The sequence below is a fragment of the Numida meleagris genome, chromosome 1 (assembly GCF_002078875.1).
Source record: "Numida meleagris isolate 19003 breed g44 Domestic line chromosome 1, NumMel1.0, whole genome shotgun sequence".
Taxonomy (NCBI): Eukaryota; Metazoa; Chordata; class Aves; order Galliformes; family Numididae; genus Numida; species Numida meleagris.
Window position 1 is genome coordinate 108987160 of NC_034409.1, and position 14820 is coordinate 109001979.

General features: G+C 38.4%; 1 protein-coding gene across 9 annotated transcripts in view; it reads right to left on the reverse strand.

The window, feature by feature from the left end:
* The window catches only part of KDM6A (lysine demethylase 6A), a 116359-nt gene extending 105930 nt beyond the window's left edge, over positions 1–10429 (reverse strand). For all 9 annotated transcript variants that reach the window (XM_021407244.1, XM_021407238.1, XM_021407223.1 and 6 more), the window contains exon 1: positions 10297–10429. The gene's annotated coding sequence lies outside the window, so the exon portion shown is untranslated. The remainder of the gene's footprint in view (positions 1–10296) is intronic.

Here is a 14820-nt window from a genome sequence, read left to right on the forward strand (position 1 = left end):
AAGAATATTTTGTACACACATTGTAAGGAGGCAAGACCTTCATTCTAAGATCACATTATTCTTATAAAGAAAGAAAGAACACATGACAGTCCTCCTCTAAAGTGTCTGAAGTGCCCCATTCTATTTCTGGCTCCAGTAAGCTGTTCTAGGGATTCATCCTTAAAGCTGGATCAGGGGAGGGTCAGGTGAGGGTTAGGGAAAGGTTCTGCACCAGGGGGCAGTGGGCATAGAACAGGCTGCCCTAAGTGCTGGAGTTCAAGGAGCGTCTGGACAACGCTCTCAGACATAGGGTTTGATTTTGGGTGGTGCTGTGTGGAGCCCGGAGTTGGACTTGATCATCCTTGTGAGTCTCTTCCAGCTCGGAATATTCTGTGATTGTTCCTCTCCTCTTTCTCACTTCATAATTGTTCCTGATCTGTTATTTATTAATTGCTGGTCATATCTAGAAATCTACAATCCTTTCCTTCTAGGGTAACAGCATAGTGCTGCTACCAGCCACTGCCCTTAGCTTCTTGAAGACAAAATGAAAGAATTCTCAGTATTGTGATGAAAATGCTAAACAATAAACCCCAGAGGGATCCCTTACACCTGCTCAGGAGCTAAATGCCCCTTTCCTCCTCAAGAAAGTTAGACAACTAGAAACTGTTATTCAACCACAATTTCAGAATTGAACAAGTACTCAACTTAGTTACCTGCCAAACTTTATTTCAGCTCCGTTTACAGCTACATTAAAAATCTACTCCACAGACATACAAGCTTTGCTTGCTGTAGAGGACAGAAAAATTGAAAAGGAGGATTCAACTGAGGTTTTTTTCCCCAGAACCTACGTGAACCATCCCTAATCAAGCATACTCCTAACAAGAGTCTTGCATATAAAAAGAGACTAGAAACCAAATTATGAAATCAGGATTTATGTAAAGCTGAAACTACCTGCTAGTTTTAAAGCAGTAAAATGTGACCTTGAAGCGCATCATACTTTCTGCTCCCAGTGCATTCAACAATGTGCAGACATATACATTGAGTCTAAACTCAATAGAACAAATAGAAATCAAATTTTCAACATTTTATCTAAAAAGCATGTTATGGAACCATAAGCAACTTCTCCCCTAAATTAAGTTTTTAACTGCAGGAAATGAGTGCAAATCCACTGAGTTACAGAACTTACTCTAAGTTAAGAAGGAATAAGACGACCAAACGAATCCTACTGAATAAATAAGAATTTTGAGTAAATCCCTTTCTGAAACACAGTCTATTCTTCATCAGTACTATGACTCTAACTGTAGTATGATGTACCCTGGATTATTAAAAAGCAAGTAGATACTAACTTATGTCATGAGTCATATTAGCAGCATTTAGAAAATAACATGGAAGGGTACACTGTCATTTGTTCAATTGTTTTTCATTCAAGACTGGCCATTACAAGGCAAGCTGATTTTTGTCAGAAAAACATTCTGTGAACCACTGTCCTTTCATCACTGCTGTCAACTCCCATTTTTAAAATTACGTTTTTACAATTTTCAATTAAGATGTCCTTTTTTAGATTAGTCCATATTCTAAAGGCTTCCAGAGAGAGTAAACCAGCTCATCTACATGCTCCTAAAAAGAGGGAGAATTCTCATTTAAAACATACAAATAATATGAAAGACAAATTAGAAATTAAAATATCAGAAATCTATACATGAAGTTGGTTTTGCTAGTAGTATCATTTCCAGAAGTAATGTGAACACTCTGAAAACTAGACATACAGAGAAAAGGTTGAAAGGAATCAATACTTACTGAAACAGAGAAGTTAAATTACACATCTGAGCATCCTCATGCCACTTGAAACTAGTCTTCAAAATCCATTTAAACTAATCTAGGACTACAGAATACCATAATGAAATGAGTACCCTGAAATCACTCTTAAGCAGAGAAGAATTCTGCAGACAACCTTCTGATTAACACTTCTTTCTTCATTCTCAACCACATTCATAACATGACCTTGACACCCACAGAAAATTCTCCTAAAAGCACAAAGCTTTAAGACCACATTCAACATCTAAGACAATACTGGACAAGCACTCAACACTTGCTATAAAAGGTGTTCCTGGATACCTATCTCAGTCCTTCCACCCAGTATTTCATTACTTATCAAATCAATTCTAGCTTACACTCTTCCAGCCAACATCACTCTCCAAAACCCAGCAATCTTAGACACTCACTTAATAAATGATACTTATGCTCAGATTCTGGTAAACCCTACACTACACTGAGCGGTAGATGACATTTGCCATCCTACCCTGAATAATGAGTTTGTTTGCCCTAAAGGTATAAAAAGCTTTTCAGATCAAAATCATCTATATTGATTGACAAGAATAAAACTGTGTTTGCCTAAAATAGCTCTGAAAAAGAACACTGTCTCTCTACCCAAAGAATTGAAGTGATACTGGACAGTAAGAAACCTTCTTTCCTGTGTCAGAACCAAAGCTGGCTTCAGAATTGATCTTTCAAACCTCTGCCACCCAGTACAAAGCTTGCCTTCCCTGAGTTCATACAGTTACATTATATTGCCTGCTGCTCATGAAAAAGCTTTTAGAGCCACCTAGAACCACCCACCCTGCAATATCTAGTTACACACAGACAAAATGATGCAATCTTATTTTTTCCCAAAGACTTTGCTTCCTCTCATACTATGGATGAGGGTCAAGGGACATCTCACAATCATGACAAGGATGATACTATTTTCTTACTCATGCTTATTTAAGATTCCTAGATTTCACACTGAGAACACAAAATAGATTTTACATAATTATCGTGCATGTGGTTTCAGGATTTTTTTAATCTACTTAATTGCATGAGAAAATTGTACATCTTTACAAATTACATAATTATCTCAGCACTGTGATAGCCAATCTCTCTTCATATCCAGACTCCAAATATGTAACCTGAACAAGTAAGGTGAAAATGAGGAGCAAAAAACTGCCTGAAAGACATCCCTCTCCTTGTCATTTTTAGCACATTGAATCACAAATCATACAGTCACAAAAGAATGGCTCTACTATGGTCTACTCTAACAGATGTGCCTTATGATACCTCAAAATTTAAGACGCCTTTGAAAGTGATGCAAACAGAACAGTTTTGAGTGTTTTAGTGCTAAAGTAAGGTTACAGAGAACTAGATACTGACACCATCTAGTGGTACCTTGCAAGGCTCATGTGACCGCCACAGGTTTTTGGCTGGCTAAACTTCAAAAAGCTACACCTCATGAGATAGAAGATGCACAAGTCTATAGGGCTGGATGACATGCATCCCAGGGTACTAAGGGAGTTGGCTGATGTGGTTGCCGAGCTGCTCTCCATCACAGTTGAAAAGTCATGTCTGTCAGGTGAAGCGCCAGAGACTGGAAAAAGGGAAACACTGCTCCCATTTACAAGAAAGGGAGGAAGGAAGACCCAGGGAACTACAGGCTGGTGAGTCTCACCTCTGTGCCTGGGAAGATCATGGAACAGATCCTCCTGGAAGACATGTTAAGGCCCATGAGGGATGAGCAGGTGAGCCAGGACATTCAGCACAGCTTCACCAAGGGAAAGTCATGCCTGACCAATCTGGTGGCCTTCTATGATGGAGTGATGGCATTGGTGCACAAAGGGAAGGCAACTCATGTCATCTACCTGGACTTCTCCAAAGCTTTTGATGTGGTCCTCCACTATATTCTTATCTCTAAATTGGAGAGATACAGATTTGAAGAGTGGACTGTTTGGTGGATAGGGAATTGGTCTGAAGGTCACAACAAGAGGGTTGTAGTCAATGGCTCTACGTCCAGGTAGAGGCTGGTAATGAACAGTGCCCCTCAGGGGTCCGTCTTGGGTCCTGTGCTCTTTAACATCTTTATCAATGACATAGATGATAGGATTGAGTGCACCCTCAGCAAGTTTGCTGATGACACAAGACTGAGTGGTACAGCTGATACTGCAGAAGGAAGGGATGCCATGCAAGGAATAAACTCAAAAGGTGGACCCAAGTGAACTTAATGAGGTTCAACAAAGAAAAGTGGAAGGTTTTGCACTTGAGTCAGGGTAATTCCAGGTATGTACACAGACTGGGAGAAGAACTCCTTGAGAGTAGCCCTATTGAGAAGAACATAGGGGTCCTGGTTGATGAAAAACTTAATGAGTCAGTATGCGCTTGCAGCCTGGAATGCCAAAGGTATCATCAGAAGAGAGGAATGGCCAACAGGGTGATGGAGATGATTGTACTTCTCTACTCTGCCCTCATGAGGCCCCATCTGGAGTATTCCACCCAGGTCTGAGGCCCCCAACAAAGGAAAGATGTGGAGCTTCTGGAGAGGGTCTAGAGGAGGGCCATGAAAATGATCAGAGAGTAGCTCTCCTAATAAGACAGGGTGAAAGAACTGGGCTTGTTCAGTCTGTAGATAAGTCTGCAGGGAGACCTCACTGTGGCCTTCCAAAATTTGAAGGGAGATTACAAACTGGAGGGAAATCAACATTTTACACGGGTAGACAGTGATAGGACAAGGGGGAATGGTTTTATACTAAAGGAGGGAATATATAGATTAGATGTCAGGGGGAAGTTTTTTACTGAGACAGTGATGAGGTACAAGAACAGGCTGCCCAGAGAGGTTGTAGACACCTCATCTCTGGAGGCATTCAAGGCCAGGCTGGATGGGGCCCTGGCCAATCTGATCTAGTGCTTGATGTAGTGGTTGGCAACACTGCCTGTGGCAGGGGAGGTGGAATCTGATGATCCTTGAGGTCACTTCTAGTCCAAGCCACCCTGTGATATGATTCAAAGTGCAAGTTTGAATGATGTACGATTACACATCCCTAAGAAGAAAGCCTTAAAACAATTTAAGTACTAAGGCCTGAACAGTAAGCTTCGAACCAAAGTTGACCTCTAGATGAATCTCACAACCCGGCATTATATATCATCAGTATCTGATCATTAGCAAAATATGTATGATCATTAGCCAAATATGTACCTTGGACAAAACGTCTCGTTAGCAAGAGATGTAGCTTAGATAAAGTGTTATGAGAATGTATTAACCTTTCCTTGTTTAGAAGCATAGCGTCAAGGCCTACTAGTACACAAACTTTCTTGGTTCCTCCTTGAGTCCTGGCCAGGCTTGAGGTGGAATCCAAAAGGGAGAGTGAAACCAGATGTTTCCCCCTGTCACGTAAACTTGTTTATTCAGCAATAGAAAAGCCGGACCCTCTTGTAGCAAAGTTGGAGATCTCACCTACAAGTGGACACACTGAGTAGGACCTCCCAATTGTCAGGAAAGGCTCTCCAAATCCTCACTCCCCAGCAAATGCAGATCTTGATTACGGTAAAGTACTAGGGCAACTGGTGATGTGTCCTTCTTAATCGCTATTGCTACACCCACGTAGTAATGGTTAGGTGCATTGCCTTGTTCTGTTTTATTCTTGCTGTATCATTTCACTTATTATCTCACTGCTTTGAACTTAAGATAAACACACTTCTTTAACTTGGCGTCTGACCTTTGTGCTATCTCCATCCACTGACAAAACAACCCAAAGCTCCATATTTCTCTACGAACATCAGCCCTTTTCTTAAACATTTTGTGGTGGTAATAGTAATTTTTAAACAATTTGGTTATTTGGTATGAAAATGAATGGTAAGAGAAAATTCGGTGAAGACCTGCACGAAGGAGTCAAGCATAGGGTACAGGCATTACTTCAAATCAGACAACATTTCCAGGAAAAATAAATGTTCACTAAACACGTGGGACATATTTGTAGATTATGGAAACAGCTGATTACACAGCACAAGGTTTTATCCACAACAGCATTTTAATTTAAGAAGAACACTGCTAGGCTACAGAATTGAAAACATCAAAAGCTGAGAAAATTCTAAGGTTGAGTCAATGATTAAATTAAAAAAAAAAAAAGATGTGGAAGTTAGAGCAGAGAAACGCAACTCAGGTCTTTTGTTCTAAGGCCTCAGGGAAGGCATTGTTCTGTTTCAGTCAGAGATTTGTGCTGAAAGTACCAAAACACATGCGATCAAAGAAGTCTAAAGCATGCCTTCCTTCTAACACAAAATGAATGCAGACACACAAATGCAATACATTTACAAAAGACAAAATACCAAGTAGTCCTTTAAGTAATGTTATTGACAAAAACACATCCACACCTGGAAATACAATGCAGCATGAAACTGGTGGGAAGCCACCGTCCTAGAGCATATCCAACAGTCTGCTGCACAAGAAACCAAGAAGTACTAAATGTTTAAGATACTAATTAATCACAACAAGGAGTTTGCTGTTACAGAAATCTTTCAGATAACTACCTACTTCCAGTTAAGGATATTTACTCTACAAGAGGTCTTAAAATATTGAGAATATCAGTGAAGAAACACAGTGGAACCTCATGAAGCTCAAAATCCTTCAAAGAACTTATTCCACAAAATGGGTTTTAACAAGTGTTAATTCAAACACTGCCCAAAATGAAAATGTTCAGTCAAAAAACGTGGCCCAGTTATATCCTGTAATATGCATCTTCTACCACTAACAAAACACACACAAAACAAAAAACTATTTATAAAGAGCACTGTTCTTTAAGCTCAAGAGAATATTCTTACTCCTTTCTACAGGAATTCCATGTGACAGTTTAAACTGCCTGAAATTTAACAACAGCATCCCGAAGATGAAATGAACAGCTTTAAATAGAGTCAGCGCAATTTCAGGCAATTATTAACAATTACAAACAGCAACAGAAAAAAATCGTAAACATACTCTCACTTTGTTAAAACACTGCCACCTCCTCCTCAGCTCATTCAGAACCTATCCTACTTAATCTGCAACCTAGTTCTTCTGGGACTCATCAGCAAATGCCAGCCCAGAAGCAACCCGCACAATTCCACCTATGCTGGGAACTGCTCTCTTATGCTCATACAATCATGCTTACTGTTCAATTACCTCAGAATGCAGCATACTGAAATGGTTTATTTTCCTTAATAGTCCTGAAAGTCTAAGACATTAACATCTACAGAAAATCTCTACGGAGCTTTAATTCTAAGAATAAAGGAATGCAGGCACACTGTTGAATCTGAGGGTCATTCTTACAACAACTTTATCTAAGAATGGTTGAAGTGTTTAAATTCCAGGTTTTAGTCTGTATATTAATAAATGAGTAGGAAGTATTTTACATGTTGACTAAAATGCCCTTGAACTAATTAATACTGTCTTACAAATTACTTAGAATATTTTTATTGGTGTTTCTGACAATGCAGTCACTATCTACAAACAATTATTCAAACTATACTGCATAGCCCATAAAAAATGTGATCACACTTGAATGCAGCACTAACAATTATTTCAGTGCAATATTTACTGTGTTTTTTTTAACTATGATGTGAATAATTGCACATTTTTCCCAGCTAACTCATTAACTGCATTACCTACTACTTTCAAGAATTTTATTCAGAGAACAGAAATCCAAGGCGGCCGATGATAAAAGCATGCCTCCACTTGTTCAAGTGATAGCTGTCCTCCATGTCATAGGCAGGAACACAGCCAATATACATGAACCTTCCATAAAATAAGGAACCTCAAGGAAAACACAGATGATGTCAGAGTCCCTGAGCTCAAAGAGCCTTCAACTGGAATTAAAACCTCTAAGGTGACTGCATACACTCTGTACTCCTTATTGAAACCAGTCAGGGAAAAAGAAAAGGAATCATCTCCAACTACTAATGCAGCACCGATTTCCCCTAAAACCAGAAACACAATTTTGGTAAAATTCCAGCTCACACTAGGAATGAAGCAGCAAAAAAATATGACAGAGTCTTAGTTGGATGCACAACACTGCTGTGTCCAAAAGCCTACATGACCTCTCACCAGCCTCCTCAGGCAAAACCTAAGGGTGAGGTTTCACATTCTGGGGCAAGTGCATCATTTTTTTCTGCTAGGTTATTTTCAGTTGGATCAGTTCCCCACACAGCTGCAAATTGAACTGTGCCAGCACAGAGGGAAGCAACAAGCAGATGGGTGATGCCACTGAAGACAAGGCCAGGGAACAATGGAAGCCTCTGAAACAATCAAACCACTGGTGAGTAATTGTCTATTGGGTGGTGAAGACATAATCTTAAAGTTAAGAAAAACATAATAGTTTTCATTTTCACTGGGAGGAATGAATGTTCTCCTCTGGGAAACACTTGAAGCCAATTCTCACCAGTAATGATCAGAAAAACAAAAGCCAGACACAGAAACCACCTTGTAACATATATGCTAAGCTGAATCAATCTGCCCTACTTATCACTGTCTGAAAACACAAGCCAGTAGCTCACAGCATTTCAAAATCTGCTAAAGGTTCACAACTTCCTTGCCTATAGTACCTTCTCCTAACAATACCTGAGCAAAATGAACAGGACAACTCAATTCCAACAGCTGCAAATTAAACCCCTTAGTTAACAACAGTAATTCAAATACACTGCATTTTGGCATGACTACAAGTTGCAGTCTGACTTCATATATAATACTGAGAAAAAGGATCTCATCCAGTAATTTCTGATGTAAACTCACAGCTTTTGTTGGAGACTAGTATTTTTTACTGAAAATTAATATTAAATCTCAACTTCAGTAGATACAAGCGATCCAAAACATACTGCACTTCAAGATAACAGGTTTAATAGGTTTCAGTTAATGCAATAAAAACATATGCTAGATTTACTTGGACTTCAGCAAGACATTTGTCATCAACTTACTCCAAATTCAAAGTTAGTCTGCTCCTAACTGATATACTCTATACACATGCTACCAGGATAGTCTTTGCTTCCAGTAATGACATGGAATTACCTGCCATGAATCTTACAAGTCCTAACTCTTACCCAACAGTGACTGATAGCCTTTGTAGCTACAAAATTGTTGGCAACTTGAAAATACTGACATGCATAGAGCTATACCTAACTGAATGATCCGCATTTCTCAAAATATTTGTGAGAGATCAAACCAGAAAAAAACAACATGAAGCTTCACCAGTTGAGTGAGTTCTGTTCTTCTTTCTGTGTATGACTATTGGCCTACTTGGGAATACTTTGCCTGGTATTGCCAAGAACCTGTCAGAAGTAATTTCACTTCTCCATGAGCAGAACAACATTAGTCATGCTGCTCTTGATATTTAAGTAATTACATCCTTCATCATCTTCTCCACAGCTTTATCCAAGGCTAATTTCAGCCTAGACACCTTGCAGTTCTGGAGACCACCCTGCTTCAGCATTTTAAGTTTCTGGAACTACTCAGGACTTTAAAATTGGATGTTATAGGTATCGGTGCAATCTAAACATTTCTGAATTGCCTGTACTTCTCAGATCCCTAGCATTCACAAAATTAACCATAATTGCAGTTAGTATGTTTAATAATTAAGAGTAATAGAATGAAATAAAACTTATTCACACTTTAAACTTATTATGCAATACACTTCCTGCTTATCTATACACTCCATAATCACTGGGAGGCAGCTATCAGACACTGAGCTGACATGCAGCCTGCAATGAACACGCAATAGCACGAGCTGAATATCTTGCCCTTGATCTCAGTCAGCAACATAGCAAAGTATACTTTGTCATCATCAGCACTACCAAAAAAGCAGTCTACTGACCCATATGCAAAGAACAAGTGTTTATAAAATTCTATGTGCACTGGCTGAAATAATGGTAAAAAAAAGCTTTTTAATAACTCAATAGCCTGATGAAACAAACCTAAGAAACCAACACCTACTCCCAATAAAATCACACTTCCATTCTCCCACTCAGTATTTAAAACAGAACTTGAAACACACATTAAGTGCTGTCTTTTGCTCTTAAATTATCATTTTCAGCCTTGTATTATCTGTTGAGATTGCAGACAAATATGAAGGCATGAGCCCAATCTAACGCATTCCTTCTACACAATTGTGCCTCTTGAAAAAACTGTTAGCTTCTGAAGTTTCCATGTTTCCCATCCCACATAAGAACCCTTCCAAGATGCAGGGTCCTACTCCCTGTATGGTCATGTAGTGAACCAGAAAAATGAAACGAGCAGTATGGTACTATTATATAAACTAAATAAATGTCATACTCATACCTGAAACAGAAGTGTTATGTGGATTCTTTTTTCTTTTCCCAATGAAAATTCTATTTAAAAATGGCTAATAAGTTAAAATTAACTGTGTTTTTCATCAGTCTTATTACGTTATGGGCTTTGAAATATAGTACAAGCCATGAAAACAGTGAATTAGCCAAATGTTTTGTATTCTATTATAACACCCAATATCAGAAATACAAAAAAAAACACCTTACCTTTTGGATAATCTTCCAATAAGAGGTTGAAGTGACCTAACTGACAAAAGAAATCAGACTCGACCTTTCCTTCAGCTTTCAAAATAAGCGATTCATAGCAGCGAACAGCCTGAGAAAAAGAAATACAATGTTGTCAAAATACTGTATTTAACTATAGCAAATAATACATTTTCTGAGCAATAATGCATCTTGTTTCTCTCTAATGGAAGAAGTCCATGATCTAAATAACTTGCAGTTAGCATTATTTATCAAACAAAAAATGTCGTATTTATGCAGAGCAGTTTTAGAAGTTCAACAATTGTAATGCGCATCAATAGCAAACCAGTAACTAAAGTTCTCTGTCAACTTCAGAAACATTTGATCTCCCAAACACAAGTTTCCATACCATGAAAATCACTTAAAAAAAAAATCAGTCATCTTATTGTTTTTGGCTTTTATTCCTAAAGGAATCACATTTCATCATCCTAAGCATTTAATGAGTTTTTGCTAAACTGAGGAACACAGCACCTCAACATGTTTTCTTGGACAATTTATGTAGCCTAGCATGCACTTTCAAAGATCTGACTCTTCACATACCACTGTCACAACATAAAATGCACTGTTTTCTACCTTCCATTTACCACAGTCACTTCAGACAAAGTATCACTAAAGTTAGAAACATGAATCCAACAGGAAAGAATTTTACTTTGGGAGAAGTGGCCCTAGAAATTTTGTGAGTGCTGCTTACAAACATGTTCTGCACTGCAAAGATACACTTATAATAAACTATTATCTTCTATTCATCACAATAGTCATGATCTTTGACCTCTCCTACTCCTTACTTCATGACACTACTGACAGATTGGGAAAAGATAAAGCCTTCCAACTTCTTGAACTTCCAATCAGTTTCTTGACTTTGAAAATGCTAGCCATTAAAGTGAAGTAGCTGAACAAACTTAAATGGGAAGGAGGAAGTGAGGGAAGGTCCTTTGCACCAAAAGACTTTCAAAGCTCTCAAAACCTTGTCAGAATTCCACTGAATTACAAATCCAGCTGACTAGTCCCTAATTTCCACGAACTCGTGGCTTGAATATGCTTCCAGTGTGGTTGCCTTGATGCTGCTTGACATTAATACACTACCACGATCAAAGACCTTAATATTTAACAGGAAATGACAATTTAAGTCATCTTATTAAAACTGTAAATAATTGGGGGGCAGCAGGGAGGGAGAGGCAGCACACCAACCCATCCCTGTAGTAGTCCAACTAGTAAATCATTCTGACAATATCTGATTTACTTCATTAAAAACTTGTATTAATGCTTGAAATGAGAAATGTCAACAACAAAAAAAATACTGTCAAATAGCTCAAAAAATATTGGTTCATATTTTTCATTCATGCTGCAAATCCTGCCTTACCAAACTGCTCCGAAGACTGTGATTTTGTTGACAATTCAGAGGTACTACTCCTTTAATTTTACTCCCACCACTAAAAATACCTATTGAAGTCAGCCAATCTAAAGAATCAATCTAAAGAAAATTATCCCTGGAATCCGAACCAAGGCACACAAGCTTGAAGTGAATTTCTTAAAATTATTACATGTTTGAGTCAATTCTCAGCATTCAGGCTTATCCACTGAACGATCTGCAAATGCAGTTACGCGTAATCTTGGTTTTTTTGTACCTCAATCTCCCTCCCCACTTTTTGGTCTCATCTCTAGATTTGTACAAATCCAACACAGTTGTTGCTGCTGCCTAAAACACTACTGTCACAATTACAGTTTGCAGATAGGACTTCCATTTTCTGATGATATGCCACAGCTGCTGAGTTGCTGAAGAAAATACTCACACTTTAACATCTTCTGAAACAAACATTTTGTCTTTACAATTCAGTCACTGCTCAGAGCATACAGAAGCTTCTACCACAACTGTCAGTATACAAAATTTGTTGGAAAAGATTTGGAGGTATTTTATTTCTTTAACTAGAAAGCTACCAGTATTTTAGGAGATTTTGGCTTCGTGAACAAATATAACAGTATTTTTCCATACAGCATCTTCAAGGAAATCATAAATCATACGCACTTTAACAACTAGGCATCCAGCGACCCTTAACAATCCCCCCGCCCTTCTCAAGTAAATGTACATTAGAAGATGCATGAGAAGCTTCTGAAACACTACATGAAGTAGGGATACCAAAAGCTGCCCATGTCTTTCACAGAACTCTGCCCAGTCCTCATCAAGGCAGATTTGCCCTTTGTCTCAAGACATGCTCTGAAGATAGCTCAAGCATTTTACTAACCCTGCTGCCAGCAGAAGGAAAGGCACAGGACACCAAAGCTACAAAACTGAACTTCCTCTTTAAGCGACAGTTAACTGCTTGAGCAATCTAGCTATGCCATCAAGCACACAGCCTCAGCTGATCTCTGACTGACAAGCAATATTGTCAGGAAAGCACTTACACTTAAGCACACTCATATTGGGGCTGGTTGTTTCATATCAATTTCCAACTGCCTTCTAGCACATTCTCACCAAATGAAACAGAAACCAAAAGCAAGAGCACCCCTTGCTCTCCATCCCTGCTGGAACACCTGAGCCAACCTCTGAGTCCTGGGAGAGGTGAGAACACTCAGTGCAAGGTTGCTCTTCCTCCAAGCAGCCTAAGAGGAGTCACCCACACAAACAGATGTACCCAATTTCAGTCCTGGTTGAGAAAACTTTCTTCCTCATCAAACCCACCTGTAAATACTTCCTTCTTCCTAAAGGTCTTTATCTGCACAGACAATTTATTGTCTGTTAGCTGAATGAACAGATTCAGCAGGAGATTAAAGCATTTTAAATAGGGAGGTCACAATCACATGCATCAACGTATGGCTTCTTTGAATGAGTAATCTAAAGATCTCATTTTGGTGGTTCTGTAACTGTAAAGGTCAGCTATGACAACAGTTGTGCAATGAATTTAAATCACCCTGGTACGCTGAGAATTCGACAGACGTTATAAATAAGATAAATAAAAACAAAACTCAGATTTCTAAGTATTGTTATAAATCAATACAATGTGGAGGAAATAAGCACACTCGATGAATCCAGCTTTGAAGACTGCTGGTATTGACAAATTAACAAGAGAGAGAAAGACCCTGAAAAGATAAGAAAGATTGCTACACAACATTGTATGCTTCCTTCCCTTTGTTCAAGGCTGCGTGAAGATAAAAGGGAAATTTGAAGAATTTAAGAACGGGGCAAAACGATCACCAGCAGCTGCTTCGCAGCATGGCAGCCTGAGCAGAAGCAGGAAACAAATACAGGAATGGCTTCAGGAAAAGAAGCTACAGTCTGAGATACAAAAAAAAAAATAAGACAATAATGCCCACATTGTCTGCCACCTGCCTGATTAAATGCAAACCTAAGCAACACACCATTGCCAACACTTCTAACAAGATGATTACGAAACAACTTTTATGGCATCAGAGCCAGTTCCTGTGGAAATTTTGATTCCACAAATTCAACAATCAGTTTAGATACAACACTTATTTTTACAGATTTATCAACTAGAAAATGCTCACAAAACATTCCTATTGTTTACAAGAGAAAGAAATTCATTACCACTTTACCAAAAAAAATACCACTACCAAATCCCGGTATGCTCACTACTTACTACTTCAAAGGAGAAGGAACTGGATTCATTTTTCCTTCTTTTGTGAGAACTTTTCATTAACTTTCTGCAGAGTACTATTTTTTTCCCCCACAGAACAAAAAATAACACAATAAAGCAAATGCCTGCTTTGACTATTAAGAAGATGATTTCTTTTCAGGGAGAAAAGCCTCTAGATTTGGGAATACTCTGTAAGAAAAAAAATAATCCAACAGATAAGACCAGAATTTGAAGTATGATATCCTGCAGTCACTGATACATCTTACAGTTCTACTTCAGAAAGGAGAAGATAGGGGATGTTATTCCTGTTTCATCTAACACAGAGGAAAAAAAACTTTACCACTTCGGTTGTAATTATTTGTATTCAAATACTATTGACGAATTTTTAAGGGAAAATAATTAGCACAGCTTTTTTGAACAGTTTATAAAGAAGATGATGTAACAATGTCCTTCCTCACTCTTACAGGCATCGCTGACCAAGATGAAAGCAGCAGGAGTAGGTGCCTAACACAGCTGTTTATTTTTAATTTTTCAATATATTAATGGTATGAAAATGCAAGAGCGCACTGATGCAGAAGATTTTTCCTCAAAACAGAAGAAGACAAAGACAGAACCACAGAGAGTCAAAAATTAAATTAACTGTTCAAGAAAAAGCAGACAACGGTGTAAAATGACAGATTCAACCCCCAAGATGTTCCTAGGGCCTTAAAGAACAAAACACTGTTGTAAATGTACATTGGAAAAAAAAAGTCAGTTGCTGCTTTTTTCTAAATGTAATCTGAATGATCTGAACATACAGGCTTTGCATGCAGCTAATGAGAACTGCAAGCAAGCAAGAAAGTTCATGTAAAAAAAAAAAAACAGGAGACACCAGCACACTCTTCACAAGTGGAATACT